At 56.4% G+C, this 19,009-nt stretch overlaps 1 long non-coding RNA gene across 1 annotated transcript in view; it reads left to right on the forward strand.

The window, feature by feature from the left end:
- The window catches only part of LOC138745349 (uncharacterized), a 5,968-nt gene extending 4,187 nt beyond the window's left edge, over positions 1-1,781 (forward strand). The window contains exon 4 of the long non-coding RNA XR_011346203.1: positions 1,380-1,781. This is a non-coding gene — a long non-coding RNA (uncharacterized lncRNA). The remainder of the gene's footprint in view (positions 1-1,379) is intronic.
- Positions 1,782-19,009: the final 17,228 nt, after the last annotated feature.

Here is a 19,009-nt window from a genome sequence, read left to right on the forward strand (position 1 = left end):
AAAAAAGAAAAAAAAAAAAAAAAAAAAAAAAAAAAAGAAAAAAAAAAAAAAAAAAGAAAAAAAAAAAAAAAAAAAAAAAAAAAGAAAAAAAAAAAAAGAAAAAAAAAAAAAAGAAAAAAAAAATAAAAAAAAAAAATAAAAAAGAAAAAAAAAAAAAAAAAAGGTAAGAAAAAAAAAAAAAAAAAAAAAAAAAAAAAAAAAAAAAAAAAAAAAAAAAAAAAAATAAAAAAAAAAAAAAAAAAAGAAAAAAAAAAAAATGGAACAATGACTAGTGGCGCTCCAAAGGGATCTGCTCTGGGACCCCTGCTCTTTGTGATTTTTATGAATGATGATGGGAGTGGAAGGGTGGGTACGTCAGGGGATGACACAGAGGTAGAGATGTTGTAGACAGTGTAGAAGGTTGTCATAGGTCATCCAGTTTGCAGAGAAGTGACAGATGGAGTTGAATCCTTTAAATACAGATGTACTTAAATAAGCAACTGGTCCAGGTTTATTTCCAGAGTCATTTTCAAGGGCACGAATAACAGTTATTCCAAAGAAGGTTGGAGACCCATTAAAAGTAGATTCATATAGACCAATATCTTTATTGAATGCGGATTACAAAAATGTGTGGGCAGAGCACTTGGTTAATGGCAGGATTATGAACAGTGTGCAGGACAGAGAAATATTTAGATCCTGCTCCATAAATCACTCATGGTTGCTGTGCAAATTGAGAGGGAGTTTAAGATGGTGTATTGTGTGCTGGCCTTCAGGAGTCGGGATTGAGTTCAAAAACCGAGAGGTAACTTTGCAGATGTATAAAATTCTAGTCATGCCACACTTGGAATATTGTGTGCATTCCTGGGGCGAGAATACCAGAGGATGTCTAAATAAGGTGAGCTGAGGGAACTTTAGGCAAGACGTGAGGGGTACATTTTACTCACACAGAATGTAGTGGGTGGCTGGAATGCATTACCGGGGTAGTAGCGGAGGCTGGTCCAAAAAAGGCATGAAAAGGATTTTAATATGGACAGGAATTAAAGAAAAATGGAGGGTACTGGTGTGAGGGAGGGGAGGGTAACATTGTTGTGGGGTAGGTTCAGATGGATCAGCTGAACGGTCTCGACTGATCCATCCATGATTGTCTAGCAACTTGCTGCCATATCATGGAGAACCAGGGTGTTGCCTGATGGAGACACGTTGCTCTGAGCTCTGCAGAGAGAGATTGTGGTTTTCGCCAAAACACACTTCCTCAGGTAAAGCAGAGGAAGGGGAAAGTCTTCAGTGTTCAGAGGTAGGGGGGATGATGGGGGAAGAGTTGGGACCCTCCAAAGTCATTGTGATCAGGCCTCAGAGACAAGACACGATAGTATCTCTATCACTCGTATTTCTCTTCCCAGGAGAAGGAGCGATCTCAGAGACAAGACACGAGTCCAGAAGAACCTCGCATCCCAGCTGAACAGAGGACGGACAACATCATGATGGCCTATATCCCTCCCTTTCTTCTCCCTCTGGCCCTGCCAACCCCATTCCCTGCCTTTTCCATGTCGCTTCACCCACTTCCCCTCTTCTCCTCTACCCCTCCTCCATCCCAACCCCCTCCCGCTTACCTTCCCCTTCCCCTGCCCTCACACATATGCCATAACCCCAGCCCTCCACCCTTCACCTCCCCCTTCCCCTCTCCCCTTCCCTTCCCCTTACCCCCTCCCCTTCCCCTCCCCCTTCCCCTCCCCTAACCCTCCCCCTTCCCCTCCCCTTCTCCTCCTCCCCTTCCCCTCCCCCTTCCCTTTCCCCTTCCTACCCCTAACCTAGGGGAAGGAGGGGGAGGGGAAGGGGGTAGGAGAAAGAGGGTAGTGGAAGGGGGTAAGGGTAGGGGTTGTGGTAAGGGGTAGGGTAGGGGGTAGTGGTAGGGGGTGCGGGTATGGGGAAGGGGTAGGAGGTAGGGTTAGGGGAAGTGGGTAAATTGTAAGGGATAGGGTAGGGGTAGTGGTAGGGGGTGTGGGTATGGGGAAGGGGTAGGAGGTAGGGTTAGGGGAAGGGGTAGGTTGTAAGGGATAGGGTAGGGGATAGTTGTAGGGGGTGTGGGTATGGGGAAGGGGTAGGAGGTTGGGTTAGGGGAAGGGGGTAGTTGTAGGGGGTGTGGGTATGGGGAAGGGGTAGGAGGTAGGGTTAGGGGAAGGGCGTAGGTTGTAAGCGATAGGGGTAGGGTTTAATTTAGGGTTGGTGTAGTTGGGTAGAGTTAGGTTTAGGGTTAGGAGCATTGTAGAGGTAGCATTAGGGTTAGTGTTAGGAGACATGGGGTAGGGCTATATCTTAGTTTATGGTTAGGTTTATAGTTCGGGGAAGTGGGCTTGTGTTAGGTATAGGGGAAGGGGGTAGGAGCAGGGGGGTAGAGGAGGAGTGAGGTTTGGGGTTAGGGGATGGTGGGTAGCATTAGGGTTGGGGTTAGGGGGCGGCATAGGCGTAGGGATAAAGTTAGGGTTAGTGGACGGGATGGGGGTAGAGTTAGGGGACGTGGAGTGTTGGTAGGGGGTATCGGTAGTGTTAAGGTTAGATTTAGGATTTTGTTAGGGGTTAGGGTTAGGAGCAGGAGGAAGGGAAGGGGGAGGGGAATGGGGGAGGCGAGCGGGGGATGGGAACTGGGAAACGGAAGTGGGGAGGGGAATTGGGAGGGGAACGGGCAGTGGAAAGGGGAGGGGAACGGGTTAGAGGAAAGGGGAGGTGAACGGTGGACGGCATCCCTCGCCCCTCCCCTCCCGTTCCCTTCCCCCGCATTTCCCCTGCCTCTCCTCTCCTCCTTCCCGAAGAAGCTGGGCCTCTTTCCGTCCAGAACCTCCCTGTGGTTTCAGAGCCTCCGTTTCAGGAAGTGCCTTCGACGCTTGCTGCTGGACAGACATCTTGTCTCTTGATTCATTCTGTACCGTTGATATTAAATTTAAAAATGATTGGTTTTTTTAAAGCTTGAACTCAAAAGGCTGGTCCAGATAGAAAAAAACAGAAACAGGCCCTTCAGCCCCTCTCTCCTGCTAGCTGAGCTGTTGTAATCAGTCCATATTCCTCTCACCCTTTTCATTCTTAGCTCCCATCCAGCTCATGTTGCCTTGTCAATCGCACGGCCTGTGGGAAGAAGCTATTTCCCTCCCTGGCTGCTCTGCTTTTATTCCTCCATATCTCCTTCCTGATGGCAGGGTGACAAAGATGCTCTGTGCTGGATATCTTTGAGTCTATTTACAGAGCCCATCCCTGCAATCAATCAGGGGACCGTTGCCTTGAGGTGGCACCCATGTTGCCTCTCCCTCAGCACTCTCAGAACACTACTGCACCCTCCTTCCCCTCCTTTCCCAGGTCTCAGTAACCCGCTGACAATTCCAGTCAGCTGCCATGTCTATACCCTGCCCCACCTAAACCGATGGATCGACCAGCGCCTTCTCCCCTCAAGAGTTCGAGGAATCCACTCTCTCGCAATGTCCTGCTATCGAATGCCCTGCATCCTCCTTCCCACTTGATTCCTCCTGTTATCAGGCGCCTGGATGGACCCCACCCTGTTGAAATTACCCGTGTTCTCACTGATCTCTCTGCGCCTCTGCCCTTCATCCAGGGTCTTGGATTTCTTGTGGGGGTGGTGGAGAACAAAGCACCAACTTAAGGAGATGGGGAGCAGTACAAAGACCCCCAGGTCCAGGAGACAGGGAGAACCACAGAGATACCCATCTCTGTCATTCGGGTAAAACCTGATTATCAGGTGCAATGTGCAAGGAACTTTCGGACCTGCTGCACGTGGGCCAGGTTTGGCCCATCCCCACACCACCACCCTGTCAATTCCCAAAACAAATTTCCTATGCATGTGGGGGTCCAAAATGGATAGAGTCTGGAGAAGGACCGTGTACATCGTCAATCAATGGGGACAAGGGTGTAACCAGCATGGCCATAATTGTGTGTGGCTGTGCTTGCAACCAAAGTGCAAGGGCACCAAATGCTGCTATGTGCTGAGGTTCTACCTGGCTCAGGTGTTGCGAAAGATTGGCCTGGCCCTGGTGCTGCACAATGTTCCAGTCAGCAGGACTTTGCCCCTTTACCTTCCTGGGAATGGTTTCATAGACAAACACATTTGACCACAAAGCCATCAGGCAGTGGTCAGCACAGAATGTCTGACACAGAGACTCTAGGACGAGATGGGATACTGCGGGGTGGTCCACGGAGCAGAGCATCCGGAGACAGACATCCAGAACTGCTGGAAAACCAGAAACTCGATGAAAGATGCCCTTCAGTTTGCCTGAAACCCAAATGGGAGTAGCAAACACTAGAAGACATCTGTCTAAAGCAAAGGGAGGAAGGATTAGGGCAATATGAGAGGTACTTGTTTTTACACAGAGTTGTGGGTGCCAGGAATGCCTTGCCAGGAGTAGTGATGAAGGCCAAAACATTAGGGGCATTTCAGGGGTTCTTAGTTGCATTGAGGGGCTGAGACCAAGGAGGATATTCTCCAACAGCAGAGGGTGGCAGTAACCACAAGATGTCAAAGTGGTGGCAATGAAGCTGAACAGAGACCGTCTAATGTGACTGTGCACCTGGCTGCGGGAATTTGGACTTACTATATAAACCTTGCTAAGTGCTAGTTCAGGTTGGAAACGTTCGACTTCCTTGGGGGTCAAATCAACTGGCACGGAACTAAACCCTCCTTGAAAAGGTAGAGTTTGTTAAGTGCTTCCTCAAACCCCACATAATGAAGGGGCTGCAAGAATTCACTGGTACGATTAATTTTTATCACCGATTCATACCGGTTGTGGCCGACATCATTTTTTTGTTTTTAAACTTTATTTAAGATTTTATAACATGAATAACATATAGAATTACATTAAAAAAATTATGAACAAAATAATAAAATTACAATACAGTATCAGTAATCTAAATAAACTATACCCTCCCCAATAATTATTACACATTAATAACCCAACTCAAATTAGTCCAACCCCCCCTTCCCCCCAAAATAAAGAGTGAAGAATTAATAAAGTTAATAATATATGTGAGAAAAAAACCCACCTACAAAAAAAAACAAAAACATAACCAATTAAAATACTAACAAAAAGAAAAGTAATTAATACTAAGATATCAGACTTAAAAAACATATTTCTTTGGCTTGGCTTCGCGGACGAAGATTTATGGAGGGGGTAAGAAGTCCACGTCAGCTGCAGGCTCGTTTGTGGCTGACCAGTCCGATGCGGGACAGGCAGACAAGATTGCAGCGGTTGCAAGGGAAAATTGGTTGGTTGGGGTTGGGTGTTGGGTTTTTCCTCCTTTGCCTTTTGTCAGTGAGGTGGGCTCTGCGGTCTTCTTCAAAGGAGGCTGCTGCCCGCCAAACTGTGAGGCGCCAAGATGCACGGTTTGAGGCGTTATCAGCCCACTGGCGGTGGTCAATGTGGCAGGCACCAAGAGATTTCTTTAGGCAGTCCTTGTAAACATATTTAAATCAAACTTAAATGCATATATTTAACAAATGGAGTTAAGATGAAACATATATTTAACTCAAACTTAATATAAAAAATTAGTAAAATTAGTAACATTGTCTATCAAAAATTCTTAAACAATAATCAATTCTTTAAAAAAAATTGTAGCATGAGAAAAAAAAAGATGGAAAAAAAAACTTTCTCTATATATTCTCCATATATTTCTTCACCAAATATCAACTAACTACACATCTATCATCATATTAGTCACATAAACTGCCATCTTAAAACAAAATTCCAACCTCATTAAACATTGTACAAATCAAATTTTGTACTCTTCCACCATTTTTCCCTTTTAATCTTGAATAATTATCCAATAAAAGCTCCAATACCACATTTAAATATCCCCAATCATTACGTTAAAATTCAGATATCCAAATAATAAAAACACATCTACAACGAAATCTATATCTTCAACAAATGGAGCATAAACCACAAACAAAATTCAAGCCTCATTAAGAATTGTACAATTCAATTTATAACTTTCACCATTATTCCCTTCATTCTATAACTAAACTAGCAAAATAATATTCACCAGAATTACCACTTCTTTCACCTTAAAGTTAAAGAAAAAATATTAAAAAAAACTTATCCATCCCATTCACATTTAAATTTCAAATATTCCTTATCAACTGAATAAACTTTACAAAAAAAACCTCATGAATTTTTAGTTTTTTAAACAATCAAATACTTTCTTATGCTTTTTTTAATAAAGACAAAAGAAAACCCTTCACTCTTAAATCTAATAATACAAAAAAAGGAAAAAAAAAACAGGTAGGAGGTTAAAAATACCCCCTCCCGTCTAAACCGCGCAATGTGGTAACTCCCAAAAAAAATGGGTGTGAGATAACTCACACGTAGCAGATGACTTTCAGGAAATAGTGCCCATCCAGTTCTCGCCCCCAACTCTCACTTCATCTTAAACTAACATCATCATTATTTAATATTCCTTTTTTTTAAAAAAAATTTAAAAAAAAGAACAACTCTTCTTTTAATCAGCTCCAACTGCCGAATCACCATTACAACCATTCCTTCTTGGAGCACGGCTCTTTTCTTCCATCTCTTGTCTCCTTAGAGATCGCAGCAGACTATATCTCTGTTGAAACCGAGTAATTGGCAGCTCTTGAGCAAATGCTATAGCTTCCTTTGGAGAATCAAAGAACTTTGGTTGGCAACCGTCTTGAAAAACCTTCAAAACAGCTGGATATCTAAAGGTTGCCTTATAACCTTTCTTCCACAACAACTCTTTAGCAGAATTGAAATCCCGTCATTGGAACATAACTTCTTGACTCAAATCCGCATAGAAGAAAACTCGATTATTTTGAATCATCAAGGGTGATTTTCTCTGTTGTGCATTTCTAATAGCCACTCGTAAAATTATTTCTCTGTCGTAATAATTCAAGCAACGAACCAAAACAGGTCTTTGACTTTGACCTGAAATAGGTCTTCTACGCAAGGCTCTGTGAGCACGTTCCAGTATTATACCTTCCGGGAAATGTTCTTGACCCAGCACCTGCAGAATCCATTCAGTAAAAAATTTCCTTGGGTCTGGTCCCTCCATTCCTTCCGGCAAACCAATAATCTTTATATTGTTCCATCTGGATTGGTTTTCCAAATAATCAATCTTTTTCACCAAATTTTTATTTTGAGTTTGTAAGTCTTTGACCATTTTGGTCACATCTGAAACATGATCTCGTATTTCGTCTATATCTTCTTCACACAAATTAAATTTATCTCTCACTTCAAGCTTAAAAGCTCCAAACTCAGCCATCTGTTGAGAATGTATTTTCACCACAGAGTATTAAACCTAGTACCAAGTTCAGTCATAATCTTGGATAATCCCTGCATTGTATAAGATAATTTAGATTCAAGATTCACAAGAATCTTTTCAATTGGAAGAGATTCTGGCTCAACAGATTCCTGCTTCTTCTGAATAACCAAAGGGTCTTCTGTTGCTTCCTTCATTCTGGTTGCCTTCCTTGTAGTATAGCTGCGTGTGGAAACCCCAGCCACAGCCTCTCCAGCAATGACTGGAGGACGCTGGCCGGGCTTTTCCCCAGTCCATCAAGTTGTATAGGTTCATTCATCTCAAAAGGTGCAGTTTGCAGTGCCACCACTACAGTTGACAAATGCCTTTCCCCAGCCGGTACTTCAACTGATGTTACTACAAGTGGTTCATTCATAACATTGCCGACAGATGCTACTGCACATGTGCGAACCTGAGTAACTCTTTGTTCTAAAGGCTGTTTGGCGCCCTCTTTAGAGGGCTCTACCGATGTAACATTGATCTCTACATCCGAAAGCTGTACCTTTCTCCTGGGATCCATTTCAGGCTGAGTCTCGATGTCTTTCCTGTAGGTAGGCTCCAAAACTTGAACTTTTGGAAAATGTAGTTTTCTGATAATCTGTTGTCATTTTTTTTTGCTCTTTTCCACCAATTTTACCATCATAAGTTAAATTAACAGCACTGAAGTTATCTAAACTTTTAAAGAATTTTAACGGGCATTTCTAGACAAAACATTAAGATAGAGTCAGGAGAGGACTGGAAGGCACGTCTGATCCTTACGCCAACTTGCCACGCACCCCCCGTGGCCCACATCATGCAGAGAAAGGTAAAAACATTACCTGGGACAATAGGATTTGGAGGCATTCCAGAAGGCCAAGGACGCACTGGCGAACACAACCCTTGTGGTACACGCCAGGCCAGAGACACCCACCACTCTCACAGTAGATGCTTCCTGCACAGCAGTAGGGGGTGCACTGGAGCAATTCATTGAAGGGGAATGGCAGCCCCTGTCCTTCTTTAGCAGACACCTCTGGCCACCTGAACTCAAATACAGCGTCTTTGACTGAGAGCAATTGGTGCTGTACCTGGCAGTCAGGTACTTAAGGTATTTTTGGAAGGTAGACAATTCAGTTTCTTCATGGACCAGAAGCCATTAACTTTTGCCTTCCATAAAGTGTTGGACCTGTGGTCGACCAAGCAGCAGCGACTCCTCTCATATGAGTCTGAGTTCACTACAGACATTCAACACATCGTGGGTGACACACTGCCCCACCCCCGCAATCAAGTCTATCCAGGCCCTGTCCCAGTGAATAGACTATTTAGCCCTCAGCAGGGGACAGCAGGACGACCCTGAGATCCTTGCAAGCAAGACAGCAGTGTCCAGGTTCAGGCTGGAGGATGTTAACATCGATCCTGGTAAGTAGACGCTCCTCTGCGACATTCCAATGGCAAACCCCACCTCATCGTGCCGACAGCATTGAGATGGCAGTTTTATGATGAGGTGCACAACCTGACGCACCCGGCCATCAGTACTGTCAAAATGGTGGTCAATAGGTTGGTCTTGCTGAGCCTCCAGAAACAGGTTGTCAGTGGGCCAAGGCCTGCACACTCTGCCAGATGACCAAAATGCAGACATACGTGAAGGCACCATGCCAGACATTCGAGCCAGCACCACATAGGTTCAGCCACATCTACAATGACATTGTAGGGTCACTATCAGCCTCCCACGGGACGAGTTACCTTCTCACCATGATTGCCTGCTCCATGAGGTTCCCCGAGGCGGTCCAGCTGGCTGACACAACCACTTGTGTCCTCCATTAAATTGGAAGCGGTAATAAATATAAAGGAAAGTTTGATAATAAATAGTCTCCCTTGTAGTTGGGGTACAATGTATTTCTTGAGATCAGAGGAATCCTGGAGTAAAGACAAAGTGATCCTGTGTTTCCCAAGGATTTGATTGAGTTGTTGGGGTAGTTGTAAGTGGAAGGGCCGAAAGGTCTCCTGCTCCTTCCACTGCCTTTGTTTTCTGTCTTGCGATGCTGATTGGGTTCACCTGTGTGTTCGCTCGCTCGCTGATTGGTTGCTTCAGTTGCGCGAGCCAATGGGTTGATTTGGTGAGGCCGCTATTGGATTGGATGCTGAAGTCAGGTTGGATTGATGGGCGGGTTCGCGGGCTGATTGGCTCTTGCTGTGAGGAGGCGGGACGTTGGTGGCGGCGTCGTCTGCTCGGGGTCCGTCGCCGCGGGCCTGAAGGGAAGAAGTTGGTGGCAGCGCCGGGACCTTCCTCAGCCACGCGGTCGAGGGAAAGCAGGCGACCCGCAGCCCGCCGGGACCCACCCGGGAGTGGCCGGTACCGGCGGAGTGTTTGGGTGGAGTCGAGGCGTTGGTGCAGGGGGCGGGGAGGGGAGGGGGATGAGGGAGAGGGAGGGGGATGGGAGGGGCGGGAGCCCGGAGGGGGCGGGGCCAGGCAGGGGTAAGGGGGAGGGTGAAAGGGGAGTTGGAGGTCGAGGGGGAGGCTGGGCAAGGAGGGTGAGGGGAGGGGAGGGGGAGAAGGGCAGGGGGGAGAAGGGCAGGGGGGAGAAGGGCAGGGGGGAGAAGGGCAGGGGGGAGAAGGGCAGGGGGGAGAGGGGCAGGGGGGAGAAGGGCAGGGGGGAGAAGGGCAGGGGGGAGAAGGGCAGGGGGGAGAAGGGCAGGGGGGAGAAGGGCAGGGGGGAGAAGGGCAGGGGGGAGAAGGGCAGGGGGGAGAAGGGCAGGGGGGAGAAGGGCAGGGGGGAGAAGGGCAGGGGGGAGAAGGGCAGGGGGGAGAAGGGCAGGGGGGAGAAGGGCAGGGGGGAGAAGGGCAGGGGGGAGAAGGGCAGGGGGGAGAAGGGCAGGGGGGAGAAGGGCAGGGGGGAGAAGGGCAGGGGGGAGAAGGGCAGGGGGGAGAAGGGCAGGGGGGAGAAGGGCAGGGGGGAGAAGGGCAGGGGGGAGAAGGGCAGGGGGGAGAAGGGCAGGGGGGAGAAGGGCAGGGGGGAGAAGGGCAGGGGGGAGAAGGGCAGGGGGGAGAAGGGCAGGGGGGAGAAGGGCAGGGGGGAGAAGGGCAGGGGGGAGAAGGGCAGGGGGGAGAAGGGCAGGGGGGAGAAGGGCAGGGGGGAGAAGGGCAGGGGGGAGAAGGGCAGGGGGGAGAAGGGCAGGGGGGAGAAGGGCAGGGGGGAGAAGGGCAGGGGGGAGAAGGGCAGGGGGGAGAAGGGCAGGGGGGAGAAGGGCAGGGGGGAGAAGGGCAGGGGGGAGAAGGGCAGGGGGGAGAAGGGCAGGGGGGAGAAGGGCAGGGGGGAGAAGGGCAGGGGGGAGAAGGGCAGGGGGGAGAAGGGCAGGGGGGAGAAGGGCAGGGGGGAGAAGGGCAGGGGGGAGAAGGGCAGGGGGGAGAAGGGCAGGGGGGAGAAGGGCAGGGGGGAGAAGGGCGGGGGGAGAAGGGCGGGGGGAGAAGGGCGGGGGGAGAAGGGCGGGGGGAGAAGGGCGGGGGGAGAAGGGCGGGGGGAGAAGGGCGGGGGGAGAAGGGCGGGGGGAGAAGGGCGGGGGGAGAAGGGCGGGGGGAGAAGGGCGGGGGGAGAAGGGCGGGGGGAGAAGGGCGGGGGGAGAAGGGCGGGGGGAGAAGGGCGGGGGGAGAAGGGCGGGGGGAGAAGGGCGGGGGGAGAAGGGCGGGGGGAGAAGGGCGGGGGGAGAAGGGCGGGGGGAGAAGGGCGGGGGGAGAAGGGCGGGGGGAGAAGGGCGGGGGGAGAAGGGCGGGGGGAGAAGGGCGGGGGGAGAAGGGCGGGGGGAGAAGGGCGGGGGGAGAAGGGCGGGGGGAGAAGGGCGGGGGGAGAAGGGCGGGGGGAGAAGGGCGGGGGGAGAAGGGCGGGGGGAGAAGGGCGGGGGGAGAAGGGCGGGGGGAGAAGGGCGGGGGGAGAAGGGCGGGGGGAGAAGGGCGGGGGGAGAAGGGCGGGGGGAGAAGGGCGGGGGGAGAAGGGCGGGGGGAGAAGGGCGGGGGGAGAAGGGCGGGGGGAGAAGGGCGGGGGGAGAAGGGCGGGGGGAGAAGGGCGGGGGGAGAAGGGCGGGGGGGAGAAGGGCGGGGGGAGAAGGGCGGGGGGAGAAGGGCGGGGGGGAGAAGGGCGGGGGGGAGAAGGGCGGGGGGAGAAGGGCGGGGGGAGAAGGGCGGGGGGAGAAGGGCGGGGGGAGAAGGGCGGGGGGAGAAGGGCGGGGGGAGAAGGGCGGGGGGAGAAGGGCGGGGGGAGAAGGGCGGGGGGAGAAGGGCGGGGGGAGAAGGGCGGGGGGAGAAGGGCGGGGGGAGAAGGGCGGGGGGAGAAGGGCGGGGGGAGAAGGGCGGGGGGAGAAGGGCGGGGGGAGAAGGGCGGGGGGAGAAGGGCGGGGGGAGAAGGGCGGGGGGAGAAGGGCGGGGGGAGAAGGGCGGGGGGAGAAGGGCGGGGGGAGAAGGGCGGGGGGAGAAGGGCGGGGGGAGAAGGGCGGGGGGAGAAGGGCGGGGGGAGAAGGGCGGGGGGAGAAGGGCGGGGGGAGAAGGGCGGGGGGAGAAGGGCGGGGGGAGAAGGGCGGGGGGAGAAGGGCGGGGGGAGAAGGGCGGGGGGAGAAGGGCGGGGGGAGAAGGGCGGGGGGAGAAGGGCGGGGGGAGAAGGGCGGGGGGAGAAGGGCGGGGGGAGAAGGGCGGGGGGAGAAGGGCGGGGGGAGAAGGGCGGGGGGAGAAGGGCGGGGGGAGAAGGGCGGGGGGAGAAGGGCGGGGGGAGAAGGGCGGGGGGAGAAGGGCGGGGGGAGAAGGGCGGGGGGAGAAGGGCGGGGGGAGAAGGGCGGGGGGAGAAGGGCGGGGGGAGAAGGGCGGGGGGAGAAGGGCGGGGGGAGAAGGGCGGGGGGAGAAGGGCGGGGGGAGAAGGGCGGGGGGAGAAGGGCGGGGGGAGAAGGGCGGGGGGAGAAGGGCGGGGGGAGAAGGGCGGGGGGAGAAGGGCGGGGGGAGAAGGGCGGGGGGAGAAGGGCGGGGGGAGAAGGGCGGGGGGAGAAGGGCGGGGGGAGAAGGGCGGGGGGAGAAGGGCGGGGGGAGAAGGGCGGGGGGAGAAGGGCGGGGGGAGAAGGGCGGGGGGAGAAGGGCGGGGGGAGAAGGGCGGGGGGAGAAGGGCGGGGGGAGAAGGGCGGGGGGAGAAGGGCGGGGGGAGAAGGGCGGGGGGAGAAGGGCGGGGGGAGAAGGGCGGGGGGAGAAGGGCGGGGGGAGAAGGGCGGGGGGAGAAGGGCGGGGGGAGAAGGGCGGGGGGAGAAGGGCGGGGGGAGAAGGGCGGGGGGAGAAGGGCGGGGGGAGAAGGGCGGGGGGAGAAGGGCGGGGGGAGAAGGGCGGGGGGAGAAGGGCGGGGGGAGAAGGGCGGGGGGAGAAGGGCGGGGGGAGAAGGGCGGGGGGAGAAGGGCGGGGGGAGAAGGGCGGGGGGAGAAGGGCGGGGGGAGAAGGGCGGGGGGAGAAGGGCGGGGGGAGAAGGGCGGGGGGAGAAGGGCGGGGGGAGAAGGGCGGGGGGAGAAGGGCGGGGGGAGAAGGGCGGGGGGAGAAGGGCGGGGGGAGAAGGGCGGGGGGAGAAGGGCGGGGGGAGAAGGGCGGGGGGAGAAGGGCGGGGGGAGAAGGGCGGGGGGAGAAGGGCGGGGGGAGAAGGGCGGGGGGAGAAGGGCGGGGGGAGAAGGGCGGGGGGAGAAGGGCGGGGGGAGAAGGGCGGGGGGAGAAGGGCGGGGGGAGAAGGGCGGGGGGAGAAGGGCGGGGGGAGAAGGGCGGGGGGAGAAGGGCGGGGGGAGAAGGGCGGGGGGAGAAGGGCGGGGGGAGAAGGGCGGGGGGAGAAGGGCGGGGGGAGAAGGGCGGGGGGAGAAGGGCGGGGGGAGAAGGGCGGGGGGAGAAGGGCGGGGGGAGAAGGGCGGGGGGAGAAGGGCGGGGGGAGAAGGGCGGGGGGAGAAGGGCGGGGGGAGAAGGGCGGGGGGAGAAGGGCGGGGGGAGAAGGGCGGGGGGAGAAGGGCGGGGGGAGAAGGGCGGGGGGAGAAGGGCGGGGGGAGAAGGGCGGGGGGAGAAGGGCGGGGGGAGAAGGGCGGGGGGAGAAGGGCGGGGGGAGAAGGGCGGGGGGAGAAGGGCGGGGGGAGAAGGGCGGGGGGAGAAGGGCGGGGGGAGAAGGGCGGGGGGAGAAGGGCGGGGGGAGAAGGGCGGGGGGAGAAGGGCGGGGGGAGAAGGGCGGGGGGAGAAGGGCGGGGGGAGAAGGGCGGGGGGAGAAGGGCGGGGGGAGAAGGGCGGGGGGAGAAGGGCGGGGGGAGAAGGGCGGGGGGAGAAGGGCGGGGGGAGAAGGGCGGGGGGAGAAGGGCGGGGGGAGAAGGGCGGGGGGAGAAGGGCGGGGGGAGAAGGGCGGGGGGAGAAGGGCGGGGGGAGAAGGGCGGGGGGAGAAGGGCGGGGGGAGAAGGGCGGGGGGAGAAGGGCGGGGGGAGAAGGGCGGGGGGAGAAGGGCGGGGGGAGAAGGGCGGGGGGAGAAGGGCGGGGGGAGAAGGGCGGGGGGAGAAGGGCGGGGGGAGAAGGGCGGGGGGAGAAGGGCGGGGGGAGAAGGGCGGGGGGAGAAGGGCGGGGGGAGAAGGGCGGGGGGAGAAGGGCGGGGGGAGAAGGGCGGGGGGAGAAGGGCGGGGGGAGAAGGGCGGGGGGAGAAGGGCGGGGGGAGAAGGGCGGGGGGAGAAGGGCGGGGGGAGAAGGGCGGGGGGAGAAGGGCGGGGGGAGAAGGGCGGGGGGAGAAGGGCGGGGGGAGAAGGGCGGGGGGAGAAGGGCGGGGGGAGAAGGGCGGGGGGAGAAGGGCGGGGGGAGAAGGGCGGGGGGAGAAGGGCGGGGGGAGAAGGGCGGGGGGAGAAGGGCGGGGGGAGAAGGGCGGGGGGAGAAGGGCGGGGGGAGAAGGGCGGGGGGAGAAGGGCGGGGGGAGAAGGGCGGGGGGAGAAGGGCGGGGGAGAAGGGCGGGGGGAGAAGGGCGGGGGGAGAAGGGCGGGGGGAGAAGGGCGGGGGGAGAAGGGCGGGGGGAGAAGGGCGGGGGGAGAAGGGCGGGGGGAGAAGGGCGGGGGGAGAAGGGCGGGGGGAGAAGGGCGGGGGGAGAAGGGCGGGGGGAGAAGGGCGGGGGGAGAAGGGCGGGGGGAGAAGGGCGGGGGGAGAAGGGCGGGGGGAGAAGGGCGGGGGGAGAAGGGCGGGGGGAGAAGGGCGGGGGGAGAAGGGCGGGGGGAGAAGGGCGGGGGGAGAAGGGCGGGGGGAGAAGGGCGGGGGGAGAAGGGCGGGGGGAGAAGGGCGGGGGGAGAAGGGCGGGGGGAGAAGGGCGGGGGGAGAAGGGCGGGGGGAGAAGGGCGGGGGGAGAAGGGCGGGGGGAGAAGGGCGGGGGGAGAAGGGCGGGGGGAGAAGGGCGGGGGGAGAAGGGCGGGGGGAGAAGGGCGGGGGGAGAAGGGCGGGGGGAGAAGGGCGGGGGGAGAAGGGCGGGGGGAGAAGGGCGGGGGGAGAAGGGCGGGGGGAGAAGGGCGGGGGGAGAAGGGCGGGGGGAGAAGGGCGGGGGGAGAAGGGCGGGGGGAGAAGGGCGGGGGGAGAAGGGCGGGGGGAGAAGGGCGGGGGGAGAAGGGCGGGGGGAGAAGGGCGGGGGGAGAAGGGCGGGGGGAGAAGGGCGGGGGGAGAAGGGCGGGGGGAGAAGGGCGGGGGGAGAAGGGCGGGGGGAGAAGGGCGGGGGGAGAAGGGCGGGGGGAGAAGGGCGGGGGGAGAAGGGCGGGGGGAGAAGGGCGGGGGGAGAAGGGCGGGGGGAGAAGGGCGGGGGGAGAAGGGCGGGGGGAGAAGGGCGGGGGGAGAAGGGCGGGGGGAGAAGGGCGGGGGGAGAAGGGCGGGGGGAGAAGGGCGGGGGGAGAAGGGCGGGGGGAGAAGGGCGGGGGGAGAAGGGCGGGGGGAGAAGGGCGGGGGGAGAAGGGCGGGGGGAGAAGGGCGGGGGGAGAAGGGCGGGGGGAGAAGGGCGGGGGGAGAAGGGCGGGGGGAGAAGGGCGGGGGGAGAAGGGCGGGGGGAGAAGGGCGGGGGGAGAAGGGCGGGGGGAGAAGGGCGGGGGGAGAAGGGCGGGGGGAGAAGGGCGGGGGGAGAAGGGCGGGGGGAGAAGGGCGGGGGGAGAAGGGCGGGGGGAGAAGGGCGGGGGGAGAAGGGCGGGGGGAGAAGGGCGGGGGGAGAAGGGCGGGGGGAGAAGGGCGGGGGGAGAAGGGCGGGGGGAGAAGGGCGGGGGGAGAAGGGCGGGGGGAGAAGGGCGGGGGGAGAAGGGCGGGGGGAGAAGGGCGGGGGGAGAAGGGCGGGGGGAGAAGGGCGGGGGGAGAAGGGCGGGGGGAGAAGGGCGGGGGGAGAAGGGCGGGGGGAGAAGGGCGGGGGGAGAAGGGCGGGGGGAGAAGGGCGGGGGGAGAAGGGCGGGGGGAGAAGGGCGGGGGGAGAAGGGCGGGGGGAGAAGGGCGGGGGGAGAAGGGCGGGGGGAGAAGGGCGGGGGGAGAAGGGCGGGGGGAGAAGGGCGGGGGGAGAAGGGCGGGGGGAGAAGGGCGGGGGGAGAAGGGCGGGGGGAGAAGGGCGGGGGGAGAAGGGCGGGGGGAGAAGGGCGGGGGGAGAAGGGCGGGGGGAGAAGGGCGGGGGGAGAAGGGCGGGGGGAGAAGGGCGGGGGGAGAAGGGCGGGGGGAGAAGGGCGGGGGGAGAAGGGCGGGGGGAGAAGGGCGGGGGGAGAAGGGCGGGGGGAGAAGGGCGGGGGGAGAAGGGCGGGGGGAGAAGGGCGGGGGGAGAAGGGCGGGGGGAGAAGGGCGGGGGGAGAAGGGCGGGGGGAGAAGGGCGGGGGGAGAAGGGCGGGGGGAGAAGGGCGGGGGGAGAAGGGCGGGGGGAGAAGGGCGGGGGGAGAAGGGCGGGGGGAGAAGGGCGGGGGGAGAAGGGCGGGGGGAGAAGGGCGGGGGGAGAAGGGCGGGGGGAGAAGGGCGGGGGGAGAAGGGCGGGGGGAGAAGGGCGGGGGGAGAAGGGCGGGGGGAGAAGGGCGGGGGGAGGGAACCGCATGTTTGCCCCAGGTACCCAAGTCCCCTCTCTGTGTGTGTTGGCTTCCTCCTGCCCTCCACCCCCACAATTTAATGGTCCCATTTCTGACCTTCTCTTCCTCATCTTTCCTTGATGAAGGGACAAACCCACAATGTGTTTGATGTCTCTTTCTCTTTGCTCTATGTCTGTTTGACCTGCTGACTCTCTCTAACCCTGTGGCTTTACCCCCTCATCTTTCGCTGGTTGAACCCAATGGAGCTGGAAGAGCTCAATTTGTGAAGGGTTGTATCTGGATTTGAGTCGTTTGACACCATGTCGATTTCTTTAAATTGTGGCAAAAGCAACTGAAGGATTTCAAAACCTCGTCATCGGTCCTCTTTCAAACTCGTCTGAATTTCTTGGATGAAAAATCATTGCTCTGAAACTTACTCTGTAAGAGATTATTTTCCTCTCTTGCAGGGCGGTTTCAGAATCTGTTCCACATGATGAATCTGTTGTCTTTTCAAAGAGACAGTGGAGTGGCTATTTTCTTCCACCAAGATTTCATCAACTCAGTCAAGGGCTGAACGAAGTCTCCATTTAAAAATGATTATGTTGCAAATGCAAGATGACTTTGGCTTTATTCATCAAAAGTGGCCATTTCCACGGTCTCAACGAGGCTGCTCTCTTGATCTCAAAGAGACGGTTAGAAATGGTCTTCCTCCTTCAAAATCCACTTGTTACTCCTGGTGAAAGGAGAAGACGATGTAACTGTACCTTCTCTGACGACTGTATCTTCAATCCTCTCTTCCCCACAGCATGGACAACATCTTCTGCCTCTCATTTGTAATGTTTCTCCAGAATGGCTCATCCCATGACACGTGCCGTCATTTCTGCCTTTGAAGTCCATTCAGCCTCTTCAAAAGTATGAATCATGAGCCAATGGACTCCAGCCTTGAATCAAGAACTCGCTTATTCGAACAGCTGCCATCTCTCAGCACTCTATTGACTTAGTTTCAATTTTAAGAACACAGATAATCAACAGATGGTCTCTCGATTTGATCAGCTGTCTTTCCTGACAACACAAATTCTTCCGTTTTTAATAAAGCAAACACTCCAGTATCTCAAGGACCATCATGAAGGTTTTCCTCTTTCGGTTTCAGATGCTGAATGAGCAGACGTTTCATCTCCGTACATGGCTTGCCTTCTGGCATCTCAAAGGATTGTGTGTGTGACCCTGAATCCAACCCACAAAATAACTTGATAATATATATAAACTATTGTAACTTTAAAGATTAATATTCGCACAAAATGGTCCATGATAATTCACAGGACAATGGCATCTTCAAACAATAATTTTCATTGGTAAAGATTAATAACAACACTTTTTACTTCACTCTAACTCCACTCTGCACAAATATATGTGTGTGTGTGTGTGTGTGTGTGTGTGTGTGTGTGTGTGTGTATCAAAACCAAAACCATTCCAATTCAGGCAGTGTCCATCTTTTTTTCTTCCTTCAGTCGACAATCATCTCCTTGGTTTTGGTGGCATTGAGTGCGAGGTTGTTGTTGGTCCATGATTGAACCCCGCTTTCAATCTCCCTCCTGAATGCTGACTCGTTGCCCTCCTCATGCAGCTCATGACTGTGCTATCGTCAGTGAATTTGTAGATGGTGTCGTCATACCAAGCCATGCAGCTGTAGATGTAAAGCGAGTTGAGCAGGGGTGAAATATGCAACCCTCTGGTGTTTGGGAGCTGATGGAGATTTTGGAAGAGTTGTTCTTGCCAATCCACACTACTTGGGGTCTGGAGGTGAAGAAATTCTGGATCCAATTGCACAGTATGTTATGGAGTCCCAGGACTTTGGAATTTGCTCATCAGCTTTGATGGGAGGATGGTATGGAATGCCAGACTCCAGGCAATAAAGAGCATTCTGATGGATGCACCTTTGTCGTCTGGGTGTTTCAGGGTTTTGGCAGAGCCAGTGAAGATGGCATCTGCCATAGGTCTGGTACTGCATTAACCAAATTGGAATCGATCCATGTCGCCCCTTGGACAGGAGCTGATGTACTTCAACACCAGCCCCTCAATCCACCTCATCACTGGATGTGAGTGTCACTCATCAATCATCATTTAGGCAGGTTACCCCACTCTTTGGAACTGGTATGTTTGATGCCTATTTGAAACAGGTGGGTGCCACTCCCTGTCGGAGTGAGATGTTGAAGATATCCATGGCCAGTTGGTCAACACAGGTTATCAGTCCTCTGCTGGGTTCTCCATCCAGGCTTGATCCTTTCCTTTGATTCACTCTCCTGAAGGCAGCCCATGTTGTCACCTTTGGTTACTGATAGCAGCGGATCATCAAGGGATGTAGTGGGGGAGGGGGGATTTGCGATGGTTCTTCCCTGTACTAGTGGTCATATCAGGTGTAGAAGGCATTGAGTTCATGTGGAGTGAGGCTTTGCCGCCTCCCACTGCACCAGATTTGTTTTTGCAGCACTTTATGTCATTTAGGCCCCTGTCACAGCTGACGGGTATCCTTTGTTGTTTCCATTCTTGTGCTGAATCTCCACCATCTGCGAGATGGGTTTCCATGGTTCGTATTGGCTCCTTGTGTATCTGTATCACCAAACTGTGATTTGGCTCTCAGCAATTTCTGGATATTGTTGTTCATCCAGGATTTCTGGTTGAGAAAACTCAATGAAAAATTTAGTTGGGATACCCTCGTCCACAG

This window comes from Narcine bancroftii, chromosome 11, assembly GCF_036971445.1.
Source record: "Narcine bancroftii isolate sNarBan1 chromosome 11, sNarBan1.hap1, whole genome shotgun sequence".
In the NCBI taxonomy this organism is placed as follows: Eukaryota; Metazoa; Chordata; class Chondrichthyes; order Torpediniformes; family Narcinidae; genus Narcine; species Narcine bancroftii.